The 15,812-nt window shown below is 38.0% G+C and overlaps 1 pseudogene; it reads left to right on the plus strand.

Moving 5' to 3' along the window:
• Positions 1–484: 484 nt before the first annotated feature.
• LOC147581562 (rRNA-processing protein FCF1 homolog pseudogene) lies at positions 485–12,416 on the plus strand (annotated as a pseudogene).
• Positions 12,417–15,812: the final 3,396 nt, after the last annotated feature.

The following is a 15,812-nucleotide window of genomic DNA, read 5'->3' on the forward strand; positions in this document are numbered from 1 at the left end:
TAGGTGGGAGAGGCAGAGGCACTGTCTCGGCAAAAGCCCTTAGCTAGCCCCAGCACGGTGACCCAGGATCAGGAGGGCCTCACCAGCATAGAGCTTCTCACTAAGCTGTGAGGGATTTGTGCCCCACATCGGCCACCCTCAGTCCTTGGGACTTGCACGGGAAAGATGAGCCCCCAAAATATCTGGCTTTGAAAACCCATGGGGCTTAGATCCAGGAGATCTACGGGGCCATAAGAAACGCGGATTCCACTCGTAAATGGCGTGTATACAGACTCACTAGCCCTGGGACCCAGTGCAAAAGCAGCAGGTTGAAAAACACCTAGACTATGAATAAAGGAGATTAATTTGTTAATCTTAAAACATCTGCAGGAGGGGGAAAAAAAGCCTGGTGGGACTCTCGCTGGGGAAGGAGGCTGTGGTGGGCACCATTTTTGCATTCTCCCTCTACCTTGAGGGCGCCAGCACTGGTCGTTGCATTTTGGCCATGTCTCTCCACCTTGCCAGTGATGATGAGTATGCCCTTCTTCCCCTGTGCCCATGGCCTTGCCTGTGCCCACGGCAGATGCGCCCTGCTCCTGAGCTCACCCGTAGCCCCACTGAAGCTGGCAGACACATGCAGTCTACACGAGAGCACCTTGTTCTTGTGGCCAGAGGGGCTTGCATTTCTGGGCCTTGTGGGTCTGAAACAGAGAGATAGTTCTTAGCAGGCTACCTTCCCCAAGGCACTACAGAGATCGCAGACTAAAGCGCGCCATCATTATTCCTGTGCAAAAGGCCTATTTACTTGTCCTGAAGCTTCAACCTGAGGAGCAGGCGTCAGGTTTCCCATGTATCTAGAGGCTATATGGAAATAGCCTCTGAGACTCTCAGGGAACCCAGGCTGAGGGACACCATTTTTATCTCTCCCTCAGCCTTGCCACAGCTCACTGGCATCTTCCAGAAAGGAGCTCAAACATCCATTTGGAGACCTGAATTTTTTTCCAGTTGTTGTCAATGGGATACCTACAGACACCTGGTCTGGAGGCCAGCAGGGTTTATGATTTCAGTCTCACCGAACAGTATATATTTGCTTTGAAAGCTGCTGTCTCAGGGTCTGGCTTCCAATCAGCCTAAAAATAGGTGCTGCCCGAGATCTCTTCTCTGGAACACTGACGGATCCTCACACACACCCTCAACAACTGGGACCTATTAAAAATTAATCAGGTTGGAGAGCCAATCAAGAATTAGGGCAATGTTACATGATAACGTTTGTCTTCTATTTATGGCCATCGCTTCAAAACTGGAGGGGTATCTGCTGCATCTAATACGTAGAAACCACAGAGAACTGTGCAAAATGAGGAAACAGAGAAGTATGTTCCAAATGAAAGAACAAGACAAAACCCCAGAAAAGACTTAATGAAATGAAGATAAGGAATTTAACTGATAAAGAGTTCAAAGTAATGGCCGGAAAGATGCTCACTACACTAAGGAGAAGAATGGCTGAACACAGTGAGAACTTTAACAAAAAGATAGAAAATATAAGAAAGTACCAAACAGAAATCATAGAGCTGGAGGATATAATAACTTAACTGAAAAATACACTAGAGGGGTTCAGCAGCAAATAGATGAAGCAAAGGAAAGGAATGGTGATCTGGAAGACAGGGCGGCAGAACTCACCAAAACAGAGCAACAAAAAGAGAAAAAAATATTTTTAAAAACTGAAGATAGCTCAAGGGACCTCTTAAAACATCAAGTGGAGTAACACCCATGTTAAACAGGTCCCAGAAAAAAAAGAGAGAGGAAGGGACAGAAAACTTATGATGAAATAATGACTGGAAACCTCCCTATGCTGGGGAAAGAAACAGACATCCACATTCAGGAAACCCAGAAAGCTCCAAAGAAAATGACCCTAAACAAATCCACATGAAGACACACTATCATTAAAATGTCAAAAGTTAAATGGGGCACTCGGGTGGCTCAGTTGGTTAAGTGTCCGACTTCGGCTCAGGTCGTGATCTCACAGCTCGTGAGTTCGAGCCCCACACCAGGCTCTGTGCTGACAGCTCGGAGCCTGGAGCCTGCTTCGGATTCCGTGTCTCCCTCTCTCTCTCTCTCTGCCCCTCCCCTGCTCACACCACTCTGTCTCTTTCTGTCTCAAAAATAAATACACATTAAAAAAAATTTTTTTTAATGTCAAAAGTTAAAGACAGAATATTAAAAACAGCAAGAGAAAAAGGACCTGTTACCTATAAGGTAACCCTCATAAAATTATAGTCAGATTTCTCAGCAGACACTGTGCAGGCTAAAAGGGAGCAGCACCATATATTCAAAGAGCTATAAGGAAAACAAACAAACGAACAAAACCTTCAAACCAAGAATACGCTACCCAGTGAGGTTATTCAGAATTGAAGAAGAGATAAGGAGTTGTTCAAGCAAGGAAAAGCTAAAGGAGTTTATGACCACAAACCAGGCACTTAAGAAACATTAAAGGAACTTTGTTAAGCTGAAAAGAAAGAGCCCTGATTACTAACAAGAAAACATATGACAATAAATAATAAAACAAACTCACTAGTAAAGGTAAACATATAGTAAAGGATTATTAAGCTTATTAGGCTGGTATGAATGTTAAAAAGCAAAAAGCAGAAAAAATAACTATAACCATAATAATGAGTTAAGGGATTCCAAGATGAAAAGATATAAAATGAGACATCAAAGATATCCCATTTACAACTGTGTCAAAAATAATAAAATGTCTAAGAGTAAATTTTACCAAGGAGGTGAAAAATCTGTATCCTGAAAGCTATGTAATATTGGTGAAATAAATTGAAGATGACACAAATAAATGGAAAGCTATTCCATGCTAATAGATTAGAATAATTAATATTGTTAAAATGTCTATATTATCCAAAGCAAACTACAAGTTCAATGCAATTCCTATCAAATTCTAATGGCATTTTTCACAGAAATAGAACAAAAAAATCCTAAAATTTTTATGAAACCACAAAAGACTCCAAAGAGTGCAGTCTTAAGAAAGAAGTACAAAGCTGAAGGTATTGTGCGCTCAGATTTCAAACTATGTTACAAAGTGACAGTAATCAAAATGGTATGGCATTTCCTTAAAAACAGGGACATATGGGGCGCCTGGGTGGCTCAGTCGGTTAAGCGTCCAACTTCGGCTCAGGTCATGATCTCACAGCTCGTGGGTTCGAGCCCCGCATCGGGCTCTGTGCTGATAGCTCAGAGCCTGGAGCCTGCTTTGGATTCTGTGTCTCCCTCTCTCTCTCTGCCCCTCCCCTGCTCATGCTGTCTCTCTGTCTCTGAAAAATAAATAAATGTAAAAAAAATTTTTTTTTAAAAAAACAGGGACATAGATCAATGGAGCAAAATAGTTGCCCGTAAATAAAGACCTGCGTATATGGTCAATTAGTTTATGACAAAGGAGGCAAGAATATAGAATGGAGAAAAGATTGTCTCTTCAATAAATAGGCTAGGAAAACTGGACAGCCACATGTAAAAGAATAAAACCAGACTTCTAACATACCATCTGCAAAAAAGTAACTCAAAATGGATTAAAGACTTGAACATAAGGCCTGAAACCAGAAAACTCCTAGAGAAAACATAGGTAGTGAGTTCCTTGACATCAGTCTTGGTGATGATTTTTTGGAGCTGACTGCAAAGACAAGAGCAACAAAAGCAAATATAAACAGGTGGGATGATATCAAACTATAAAGCTTCTGCACCGTGAAGGAAACCATCAACAAATGAAAAGGCAAACTGCTGGGTGGGAGAATATATTTGCAAGTCACATATCCAATAAAGGGTTAATACCCCAAATACATAAAGAACTATGGGGCGCCTGGGTGGCTCAGTCGGTTAAGCGGCTGACTTCGGCTCAGGTCATGATCTCGCGGTCCGTGAGTTTCAGCCCCGCGTCCGGCTCTGTGCTGACAGCTCAGAGCCTGGAGCCTGTTTCAGATTCTGTGTCTTCCTCTCTCTGACCCTCCCTATTCATGCTCTGTCTCTCCCTGTCTCAAAAATAAATAAAACGTTAAAAAAATTAAAAAAAGAAAAAGAACTCATACAACTCAGTAGCAAACAAACAAACAAACGATCTAATTAAACATGGGCAAAGGATCTGAACAGAGTTTTCCTAAGGAGACATGCAAATGGCCAACAAGCACATGAAAGGATCCTTAGCATCATTTATTATCAGAGAAATGCACATCAAAACTTCAATGAGATATAATTCACACCTGTCAGATTGGCTATTGTGAAACAGACAAGAAATGACAAAGGTTGACGAGGACATGCAGGAAGCGAAACACTCGTGAACTGTTGGTGAGAATACTAATCGGTGTAGCCACTACGGAAATCAGTTTGGGGTTCCTCAAAAAAAAAAAAAAAAAAAAAAGAATTACCATTTGATCCACCAATTCCACTTAGCTATTTATCCAAAGAAAATAAAAACAGTAATTCGAAAAGACATACGCACCCCTATTGTCATGGCCACATTATTTACAATAGCCAAGATATATTAACAACCTAAGTGTACATGGATGGATAAACGGATAAAGAGATGAGTTATACACGTACAATGGAATACTACGCAGACATAAAAAAGGATGAAATCTCGCCATTTGTGAGAACATGGATGCACCTCCAAGGTATAATGCTAAATGAAATAAGCCCAACAAACACAAATACCATTACGATTTCACTTACATGTGGAGTCTAAAAACCCACCAAACAAATAAAACGAAACTCCCGGATACAGAGAATAGGTTGGTGGTTGTCAGTGGTGAGGGGGTTGGGAGGATGGGCGACATGGGTGAAAGGTGTCAAAAAGGACAAAGTTCCATATGTGAAAAAACAACAAGTCATGATATGTAAAGGAGAGCTTAGTGACTACAGTCAGTTTTATTGGGTTGCATACTTAAAAGTTGCTAAGAAAATAAACCTTAAAATTTCCCATCACAAGAAGAAAGAAAAATTTTATAACTTGGCAAGGTGACAGATGATAACTAGACTCATTGTGGCAATTGTTTCATAATATGTATAAATACCGTTATTATGTTTTACACACGAAACTAATATAACATTGTGTATGTCAATTACACTTCACTTAAAATAAAGGATCTTATTGGAACCCCTAGAATTTCACCGTAACACTCATGTAGTCTCGGTTTTTTCTACGAAACTCAAAACATATGCATCTGAGATGCTATGGAAAAGCTTTGAATATCACCTCAGAATGAACTTCACAATAGACACTCCAAGCCTACTTTTTAATCAGGTTAGCTTTTATTTTTATGTTTTCAAATGATGAGTCTGTGTTTATACATTTAAATGCGTGTCCACACCACACTTAATACACAGCAGGGTCCCAAACAAATAACACTAAATATTTTGAAATCAGAAAGGACTGTACTTTTATGTAATTCTGTGTACTTTCATGTCATACATTACTGCAATAAATTATTTTTTTAATAAACAGAAAAATTTTTAATAGGTATGTGTGGTAAATAGAAAAACAAAGACGTTTAAATATTTAGAAGAAACCATGAATGGAAGATTAGAAGACACATTACAAGTAGACTGGGGGTAAGATCATTTTTAAATTGTGAGGTCCCATTGTGTATAAGTATACCAATTTCCTGAAAATTGTATTACAAATACTTTACAGCTTAAAAATCTCCCGCAGCGAGTAGGGAGATGAACTAAACCAGTCAAGGAGGCAATTCAGCACCAAAAACACACATGCCAATTGTTAGAGGCTTCCCAGGCTTGGACACGACTCCTTCCTTATGGCACAGATTTGATGGAAAAAAGTACATATGAGATTGTGGCAAGTTTCAAAGATTAATCTCCTCTCTTATGTGCCACTAGCATAAGCCAAGGGAAATATAGTAGCATCCAATCCAAACTGATAGAATCTATATATTAGGTCAGCGCTCTATCAAAAGCAGGGAACACAGGCGGTAAGGACCTGGCTCCCGAGCACAGGACAGGAGGGCATATAGATGCAGATTTGACTGGGCCCAAACAGAACTCAGGGGCCAACAGTGTATGCGGCACCTCACAAACTCTGGAAGCCAGTCCCCAGATATACCAGGACCCACACGTGTAGTCATGCACACAAACGAGCCTTCCACCAGAAATCCCCAGAAGCCAGCTTCTGAAATTTGACAGATCATCAGAATCACCTGGGATGTTTTCAAAAACACAGCTTCTTGAATCCCAATCTGGATGATTTTTATTGAGTTAAGTCTGCGGTGGGGCCACGGCATCATATTTTATAAACATCTACAGGGGATGTGATGAGCAGCCAGGTGTGAGAGCATACTGCCTTAAGATGCTCCACTCCAGATTTGTTCTTTGGACTGAAATATTTTCAGTTTCCTCTCTTCTAACACCTGTCAGACCTCCATAAGCACACAGTTTTCCAGGCAGACTTCATTCTCAGCTCCACTTCTCAGCTTTGGACCAATCCGAAATCCAATTATTACTTTCTCTCTTACACCAACCACACAAGGTCAAGGCTCAACTTTTATCTGTTCAAGTAGAAACAACTTTCTTGACTTCCTACTTTCTTGGCTAGTTGAGTCAAGTAGGCTCAACTTTTATCTGTCTCAAGTAGAAACATGAGCAGTGACTAACCAAGATGAATAACCTAGAAAGTCAGCCATAAAACAAAACTAAAGTCAAGAACTATATGAAGATGGAATGAAATGCCAGGTAGACAAGCAAGAAGAAAGAGGCTATACCCACCTGAGGGGAGGGGCATAGCATCCAATACTCAGGCAGACATAAGTAGGAGTTTTGTAGGAAATGGAGATTATAAGTCTATATGTGGAGATTTTATAAATATACATGGGGAAAGTGTTGTGTCAGTCGGGATCTCCAACTTTTTCTATCAAAGGGCTTAAGGAAGGCAGAGGATGCAAATTCTTTCAAAATCTCACCCTGGAAATTTACAGATGTACTTCTTTATTCTCAGAATTATTGAGCAGATAACTGTTTACTGGAAATACATGCATGTACACACACACACACACACACACACACACACACACACACACACACCTCCTGAAGAACACACATCAAATCTCATAGACTATAGAATATAAACTCCTAAGTAGGGAAAAAATTTTTTTTTCTGTCCCATAATCTACAGTGATGCTTTTGAGATAGATACCTCGATGTCAGGGCTTCCTTGTGCATTGTAGAATGTTCAGCAGCAACTCTGCCTTCTACCCCTGGATGCCAATACCACCAACCCTCTCCCTTTATGACCACCGAAAATGACTTCAAACATTGCCAAATGTCCCCTCTGGGGCAAAATTGTGCCCAACTGAGAACTACTCCACTAAGTTGATACATCAAGATGGTAGGTGAAACTCAACTCTGTCAATAATTACATTTAAATAAACTAAATACTTCATTAGAAGTCAAATTTTTAGATTAGAAAAAAAATAAGACCAACTGTATGCTCTCTTAAAGAAATTAACTTTTAATGTAATGAAAAAAAATCTAAAAGTAAAAAATAGGAAAAAATGCCTTATACAAATGCAAATAATAAAAAAAATAGCTGTAGCTTACAGATCTTTATATTTCTCCTTTCGTATCAGGATCTTTAAAAATTATTTTCAGCACTTTCTTGTCCAAAATATTCCAGATTTGGAGTTAGTAATATTGAATCCTTACTCTCTCAATTGTGCGGGGAATAGTGCTAGCCTAGTACTAGGTTTACAGAGTGAACAAAATCACTTTTTTCAGGAGAGTGTATGAGAATTCTTTGTACTACCTTTACAACTTTTTGGTAAACCTACCATTATTTCAAACTAAAAAAGTTAAAAAACAAAAACAGGCAGTCCTGTGTCCCGTCGGTTCTGATTCGTTTATGTCCTATAGACAACTGTAACTAAATTTGGAGAATGATGATAGTACATAAATAGTACAAAAATGCTCAAGGTAAACAAATAAATCCTCACCAGGAGCTCAGGAGATAGCTAAAGAAACAGAGAGACAAGCCGATCTGAGCAGACACAGAGGCAAACTATGACTTTACTTCATTAGTTCCAGCTATCAATGCATTCCTGGTGAAAATTAGCAAGTCACTCAGGCCTTTACCAGCTACTGGGAGGCTGACAAGCTGGTTGTGCTTATGTTGAATATACAGGCGTCACAACTTCAGTGCCCTTCCCTATATGTTGCTGCCACCTAGTGATCAAATCTTTCCATGAAGTGTAGAGAATAATTGTAAAAATAAGAATCCAGATTCCCATCTTAAGAAGCTAGAAATATAAGGATCAATTAAACCCAAAAGAAGTAGGATAAATACTAAATAGTAAACAGAAGTCAATAACATTAAAAATGGACAAACAATGGAGAAATTCACTAGGGCAAGAGCTGGGTTTTTGATCAATTAAAAGATCAATAAAATTGATAAACTTATGGCCAAACTGATCACAAAAAAGGAAGAGGAGACACAAATTATCAATATCAGGAATCAAATAGATGTCAGCACTGCAGATATTATAAACATCCAAAAGGAACTGGGGGTGACTACAAACAATTGTATGCCAGTAAACCTGAAAATCCAGATGAAATGGACAAATTCCATGAAATATAAAAATGACCAAAATTGATACAAGAAGAAAAAGCCAATCTCAAATAATCCTATACCTATCAAAGAATTTGAAATAATTAGATAGATAGATAGATAGATAGATAGATAGATAGATGATAGAGAGATGATAGATAGATAGATAGATAGATAGATAGATAGATAGATAGATAGATATAGAGAGATGTATACATCAGTATATGCATCTATATACTTTTCCTCAGACTTGTAGGTAACTCAAATGATATTACTGATGAATTCTACCAAACATTTAAAGAAATAAGACCAACCTTACACAAACTCCTCCAGAAAATAGATTAAGAAGCACTTCCCAACTCATTTTATGAGAACAGAATTACTTTTGACCTAAAGCCAGACAAAGATACAACAGGAAAGAAAAACTCAGACTAACATCTGTCATGAACACAAATGGAAAACAAAAAAAACATTAACTATTGGCAATCTAATCTAGCAATGGTATAATATAACCTAGTGTAAAAAGAATAATACGTTATGACCAGCCACAGTTTATTCCAGGAAGGCAACATTGGCTCAACATTCCAATGCCAATCAGTGTAATTCATCATATTAACAAATTGAAGGAAACACATGTGATATTTTTAATAGATGGAGAAAAAGCTTTTGACAATATTTAACACCCATTATTAAGGACATTTATGAAAACTTTATAGCTAACGTTATACTTCCCTAAAATAAGCAAGAATATCTGCTCACACTTATTAGCAGATAGAAGTTTTAGACAGCACAATAAGGCAAAAAATTAAAAGGCTTGCAAGTTGAAAAATAAAGAGTAAAACTGTCTTTATTTATAGAAGAAAAAATAATGTAGGTAGAAAACCTTAAACGATCTTCAGTAAAAGTAATATGACTAAAGTTAAGTTCAACAAGTTCATATTTAGAATACTTATTTACAATATTTACAATATTTATTACATACTTATAATTATCAACAAATAATTCAAAGTGAAATTTTAAAGACACAATATACAATAGCAACAAAAATCATGAAATAAATAGGATAAATTTTTAAAAATATGTATGAAATTGATACACTCAATATTAATGTTATAAGACTTGGACAAGAGAAATTAAAGGGACCTAAATAAATTGAGAAATAAACCATATTTATACAAAATTGTTACAATGTCAATTATCCTGACATATAAGTATTTCCTACTCTTATTGTCAGTAACAAATTTTTATGATTGTCGTATATACTTACATTATCACATGACAAAAATGAAATGACTCAGACAAATACTAAAAATCATTCTTATACCAGGCATGGCTAGAGGCTTATGCTTTTTTATGATAAATCAACTCTTCTAAAGTTCTTGAACTGTGTGCCAAGGCATAAGAGGTTGCCACAACAAACTCACAGTATATTTTAGCTTTTCTAGGCAAACACAGTGACTCTGTATCTATCTGATGTGAAATATACCAGTTAGAAGTAGCTTACAATTTCAACAATGGCTTGTGCTACTTTCCTTTGATGATGCGTCTTTGTGAAGACATCTACAGTGGACATCACTGTAGAGCAGGAAATGAGAATGATGGTGTCCAAACTCATTCCAGGCTTTAAGAAGCTTAGACAGGCCTAATATTAATTGTGGTTATTTAAAGTGAAATGAAAGTACCAGCTTATCCTTTTAATAAACATGGATCATGCTTTTCAAATTGCTATTAGGTTGTCAGCACATAATGCTTATTATGTTGTTTGTACCTAACTACTCAATAAGCAGAACTTTTAAGTATTTCTTTAGTCATGGGGACACCCTGAAAATGATTGGGCTACAAAAGATGCAGTGAATCAAGAATATCTGAGAACTATGGAACCAATAATTTTTAAAGTATATCTGTTAGGAGGGTGCCTGGGTGGCTCAGCCGGATAAAGTGTCTGACTTTTGATTTCAGCTCAGTTCATGATCTCACCATTCGTGGGATTGAGCCCCACATTGGGCTCTGAGCTGACAGTGTGGAACCTGCTTAGGATTCTCTCTTTCTGCCTCTCTCTCTGCTCCTCCCCTGATCACTCTCTCTCAAAAAATAAATAAATAAATTTTCTGGGGTACCTGGGGGGCTTAGTCGGTTAACCATCTGACTTCGGCTCAGATCATGATCTCACGGCTCGTGTGTTCTAGGCCCAAGTCAGGCTCTGTGCTTATAGCTCAGAGCCTGGAGCTTGCTTTGGATTCTGTGTCCCCCTCTCTTTTTCTGCCCCTCCCCTGCTCGCACTCTGTCTCTCCCTCTTTCAAAAATAAATAAACATTAAAAAGAAGAAATAAACTTTAAAAGCATAGCTATCAGTGATTAGTACAATCAAATCTGTACTACTTTAGAACAGAAGCAAATTTTTCTCTGAAGGATCACACATTAAATAATGTAGGCTTCGCAGTCCATATTTGGTCTCCATCACATATTGTTCTTCATTTGCATGCTTGTTTGTGTTTGCAGCCCTTTAAAAAGTAAAACTAATTCTTGGGACACCTGGGCGGCTCAATCAGTTAAGCTTCTGACTTTGGCTCAGATCATGATCCCGCAGTTCCTGAGTCTGAGCCCGTGTCGGGCTCTGTCCTGACAGCCCAGAGCCTGGAACCTGCTTTGGATTTTGTATCTCCCTCTCTCTCTCTGCCCCTCCCCTGCTCCCACTCTGTCTCTGTCTCTGTCTCTGTCTCTGTCTCTCTCTCTCTCTCTCTCTCATAAATAAATAAATATTTAAAAAGGTTTGTTTGTTTTTTTTTAAGTAAAAATAATTCTTACCTCACAGGTCATTCAAAAACCAAGCTACCGGCCAGTTAGAGAGCACAGGCTTCAGTTAGCCAGCCCCTGCTTTGGAAGCTTGAGAAATGCGGCTCATTTTATGGCTCTTGTTTGGTACAAATTTTGTGATCCAACATAATAAAAACACTGATGCTGGAAATTGCAAAATGCTTTTAGTATGACCGAATGCTAAGATATTATTTTTTACATTTTAACGTCACCGATATTGGTTATTGTTATTCTTGCAATTGCTTCTGCCTAGGTGAGGGTCATCAGGAAGTTACCATTGCCTGAGACAGCATGAACTTGATCACAGACATCTGTGTTATTTCCACCTCATTTGTGTTCTATTGTTTGTGCTACACATGTTGAGTTTAATTACTGTTTAAAATATATTCAAAAAAGAAACAAGAGTGCGGCAAGAACATGGGAAAGCAAAAGAAAATCAAGGAAGTATGAGACCATGAATCCAATGCTTAGTCTCTGGAGATCAGAGGCTTAAAGAGTAGGGTATATTAAAACCTAAAAGGAAAGAAAAGAAAGATCCCAGTGCACACTCAATGAAAGAGAAGTACCTCAACATCCTTCTTGCTTATTCTTCCAATACAACACGCAGCTAGGCTCACCTTACCATGCCCTGGTTGATATCAACTATAAACTTTTCCATTAAAGCCAAACCTGACTTAATACAGTCAATGATGGACTGTCCATATGACAATTGTATCCCCGATACAACTGACTGTGTCATGACTGAAATTGATCAATTGGGGCAAAAGTATCCAGTGGCTCTAAGGATTGCCAAGGATCCAAGATTTGAACAATTACCAGGCACACACATAGCAACTATGTAGATGACTGCTTAGTACAGATAGTAACTCAGCACAAATGTTACATTGTGGCCACCATTGACCCCGGACCTTAAATGAAGGATTCAGAAAATCCCTGGAGTTCCCATCATATACATTTCTAACCACAGTTACAATATGGAGTGGATGCCAATGATTATGGAGCTCCTTGTTCTCATTCTTGAAAGATAGAGTTGACTTCCTCGGCCCTCCTTTGCCAACCCTTTCTGTTGCCAGTTCGTATAGCAATACGCTATAGCATTATTTACTCTACTTACATGGGGTTAAATTCTCTTTTTGATGTTGTTTTGAAATTGATATTTTGTGTCATTTTAAATTTTGTAGCGTCTTTTTATAAATCAGATGATTGCTCACAGAAAACCTATCTGCAAAAAAGTACATAGTAATTTGTCACTGATAACAAAATCTTACTGTCCAGAGGTGTTTTATTGACCTCCTCTTCAGCCAATGCGTGTGGGAAGGATCCCTACCACAGGGCTATGGGGATGGCCAAACCACGGTACATGATGCTGGATAGATGAGGTAAACAGCAGTGTATTCGTCATGCGTACTCACAGCCTGGGGCAGGGGGACGCTGTGCCATGCAGAACCACGTAGGGGTTGCATTTGGGAACAAAGTGAAAGACTGGGGACTGTGGGAAATAGACTTAGTATCAAGAAAGTAAGATGCTCCCTGATTCCTGGTGGAGGATGCGATTGGCTTGAACTTCACGGGCTGGCAGGGAAGTCAAGGAAAAGAAGCAACTGTCTGGTCTCTGTAATAGGAAACCTATTTGGCTATGGGTCCATCTCTACAGGAGCAGAGTGAGAAGGGAAACTTGCAGGTAAGCCATTCACGTTCCTCCCTCTCGTCTCCAAATATCAAGGCACACGTAATACTGGGCCTCACTTTCAGGTTTTAAGCCACAAGAGGCAAATAACCTAACAACATGGTTATGATCGTTCTATTTGTCTATGTAAATATAAAATATATACCTTTTCAATAGGTATAAAATGAAAAATTCTAAGTGGAAAACCAGGATTGTATCAGAGCTTAATTGAGAGTGTTTTTTTTTTCTCATAGGTACATGAGATTTATTTTATTTTATTTTATTTTATTTTATTTTTAATTTTTTTAACATTTATTTATTTTTGAGACAGAGAGACAGAGAGAGCATGAACAGGGGAGGATCAGAGAAAAAGGGAGGCACAGAATCTGAAACAAGCTCCAGGCTCTGAGCTGTCAGCACAGAGCCCAACGCGGGGCTCGAACTCGCGGACCACGAGATCATGACCTGAGCCGAAGTCGGACGCTTAACCGACTGAGCCACCCAGGCGCCCCAACAGTCCATTTTAAAGAAAGTGGAGTCCCAGACAGAATTGAAACATTGGTAGTTTGCGTCAGCACCATGTGGTACAACAAGTTTATGGAGACTGCGTTGTTTTGTTTAAATTTAATCTCACACACACACAGCATCATTAATTACATTTGCTGAAATGGTGCCTGGGAAGCTCTGTCAATTAAGTGTCTGACTTATGGTTTTGGCTCAGGTCATGATCTCACGATTTGTGAATTCAAGCCCTGCATTGGACTCCATGCTGGCAGTGCAGAGCCTACTGGGGGTTCTCTCTCTCTCTCTCTCTCTCTCTCTCTCTCTCTCAAAATAAATAAATAAACTTGAAAAAGAAAAAGCACATTCATAGCCAAACCAGAAGTTGTATAATAAGTAATGTTACAGTGAAAAATACCAGATATTACAATAACCTTGCTAAAAATTAGAAGCTACTGATAAGATCCTGGTTTTACACTTAATTAAAGCACTAGCATCAAAAGCAGTTTTGTATAAAGTCAGGGCTATGCTAGAACACAGAGAAAGTTGTTAATTTTATTAAAGTAAGCTTTAGGATAGCCAATGTTTAAAATATTTTGTTCAGGGGCGCCTGGGTGGCTCAGTCGGCTGAGCATCCGACTTTGGCTCAGGTCATGATCTCACGGTCCATGAGTTCGAGCCCCACCTCGGGCTCTTTGCTAATGGCTCAGAACCTGGAGTCTGCTTCAGATTCTCCGTCTCTCTCTCTCTCTCTGCCCCTCCCTCGTTCATGCTCTGTCTCTCTCTGTCTCAAAAATAAATAAACGTTAAAAAAATTAAAAAAATAAAATAAAATATTTTGTTCATAGAACTGAACTAACCAAACACACTTTCTATATTAGACTAGTGTTTACTGGTTGTACAAACAGAAAATTATTGACAATGAGAACAACTAATCCTGACAACAAAATTCAGTCGAAATTAAATTCTTCAATAACTAAACAATAGCAAATTGGGATAAACAAATTAATCATTCTCAAAATGACAGAATATAAACAAAAGAACTCAAGGAAAGACAAAAAGTAAATGTAAAAATAAACATACTCTGGTGAGTGGGGAAAAAGAATAAAAGTGTAAAACATCTGAAAGGACTTTGCAACAACATAAAGCACAAATATATAAGGTTAAGGTACACACACAGATAAATACATAAATATGTCCTGATGGCTTTTCATTCCTAACACAAACTTTTTTATATTTATATTTATATTTATATTTATATTTATATTTATATTTATAACACATATTTTATAATAAAATTCACAATTAGAAAAAATGTATGTTGATATATGTGCTTAAAAATATTTAAGTACTGCATTAGAGAATTAAGAAGAAGCTTTTGACTTTGATACATAGATAAGGAGGAAATAAAAATACAGAGACAGGCTTCATAGGAAAAAATAACTTAGTCAAATATGTCTAAAGCATAAGGAGGTAACACAGAAAAAATTCAAACAAAACATGCCAGTTATAAAAGTTAAGATAAATAAGTCAATCCCTCTAATAACATAAAGGAGAAAGAAATTCAGAAAGTGAATCTGAAACTCAATTTACTTTTAAAATCAAAACTTAAAATGATACGGATAACAAATTGCTAGCCAAACTCACACATGAAAAAAAGGACTTTAAAATATCAGTAATGTTAGTATATAATTTTGGTGCAATGTTAAAAGAATATGCCATAATCAAATAGGATATTGTCCGTCTCAGGGATAAAAGTATGATTTGATTATTTTTTAATTTTTAAAAAATGTTTATTTATTTTTGAGAGAGAGAGAGACAGAGTGTGAGTGGGGGAGGGACAGAGAGGGAGAGAGAGAGAGAGGGAGACACAGAATCTGAAGCAGGCTCCAGGCTCCCAGCTGTCAGCACAGAGCCTGACGCCAGGCTCGAACTCACGGACCGTGAGATCATGACCTGAGCCGAAGTCAGACACTTAACCGACTGAGCCACCCAGGCGCTCCTCTCTCTCTGACCCTAACCCTCATCTCTCTCTCTCAAAAAGGAATAAATGTTAAAAAATAAAAATAAAAAACAGTGTAACTTTATTAATTTACATATTCAATATAATTGGCCATAGTAATATTAAGTGTCACATTCACATTTCTGTTTAAAAAAAAAATCAAACTTGATATAGAAGAATTTTTTCTAAGCAGAAATTTTTTGGTGGAGGGAAATAAAACCTCAGGTAAAGACCTTGAATTCAGTAAT

This window comes from Puma concolor, chromosome B1 (genome assembly GCF_028749965.1).
Source record: "Puma concolor isolate L17-30 chromosome B1, mPumCon1.1.hap2, whole genome shotgun sequence".
Classification (NCBI taxonomy): domain Eukaryota; kingdom Metazoa; phylum Chordata; class Mammalia; order Carnivora; family Felidae; genus Puma; species Puma concolor.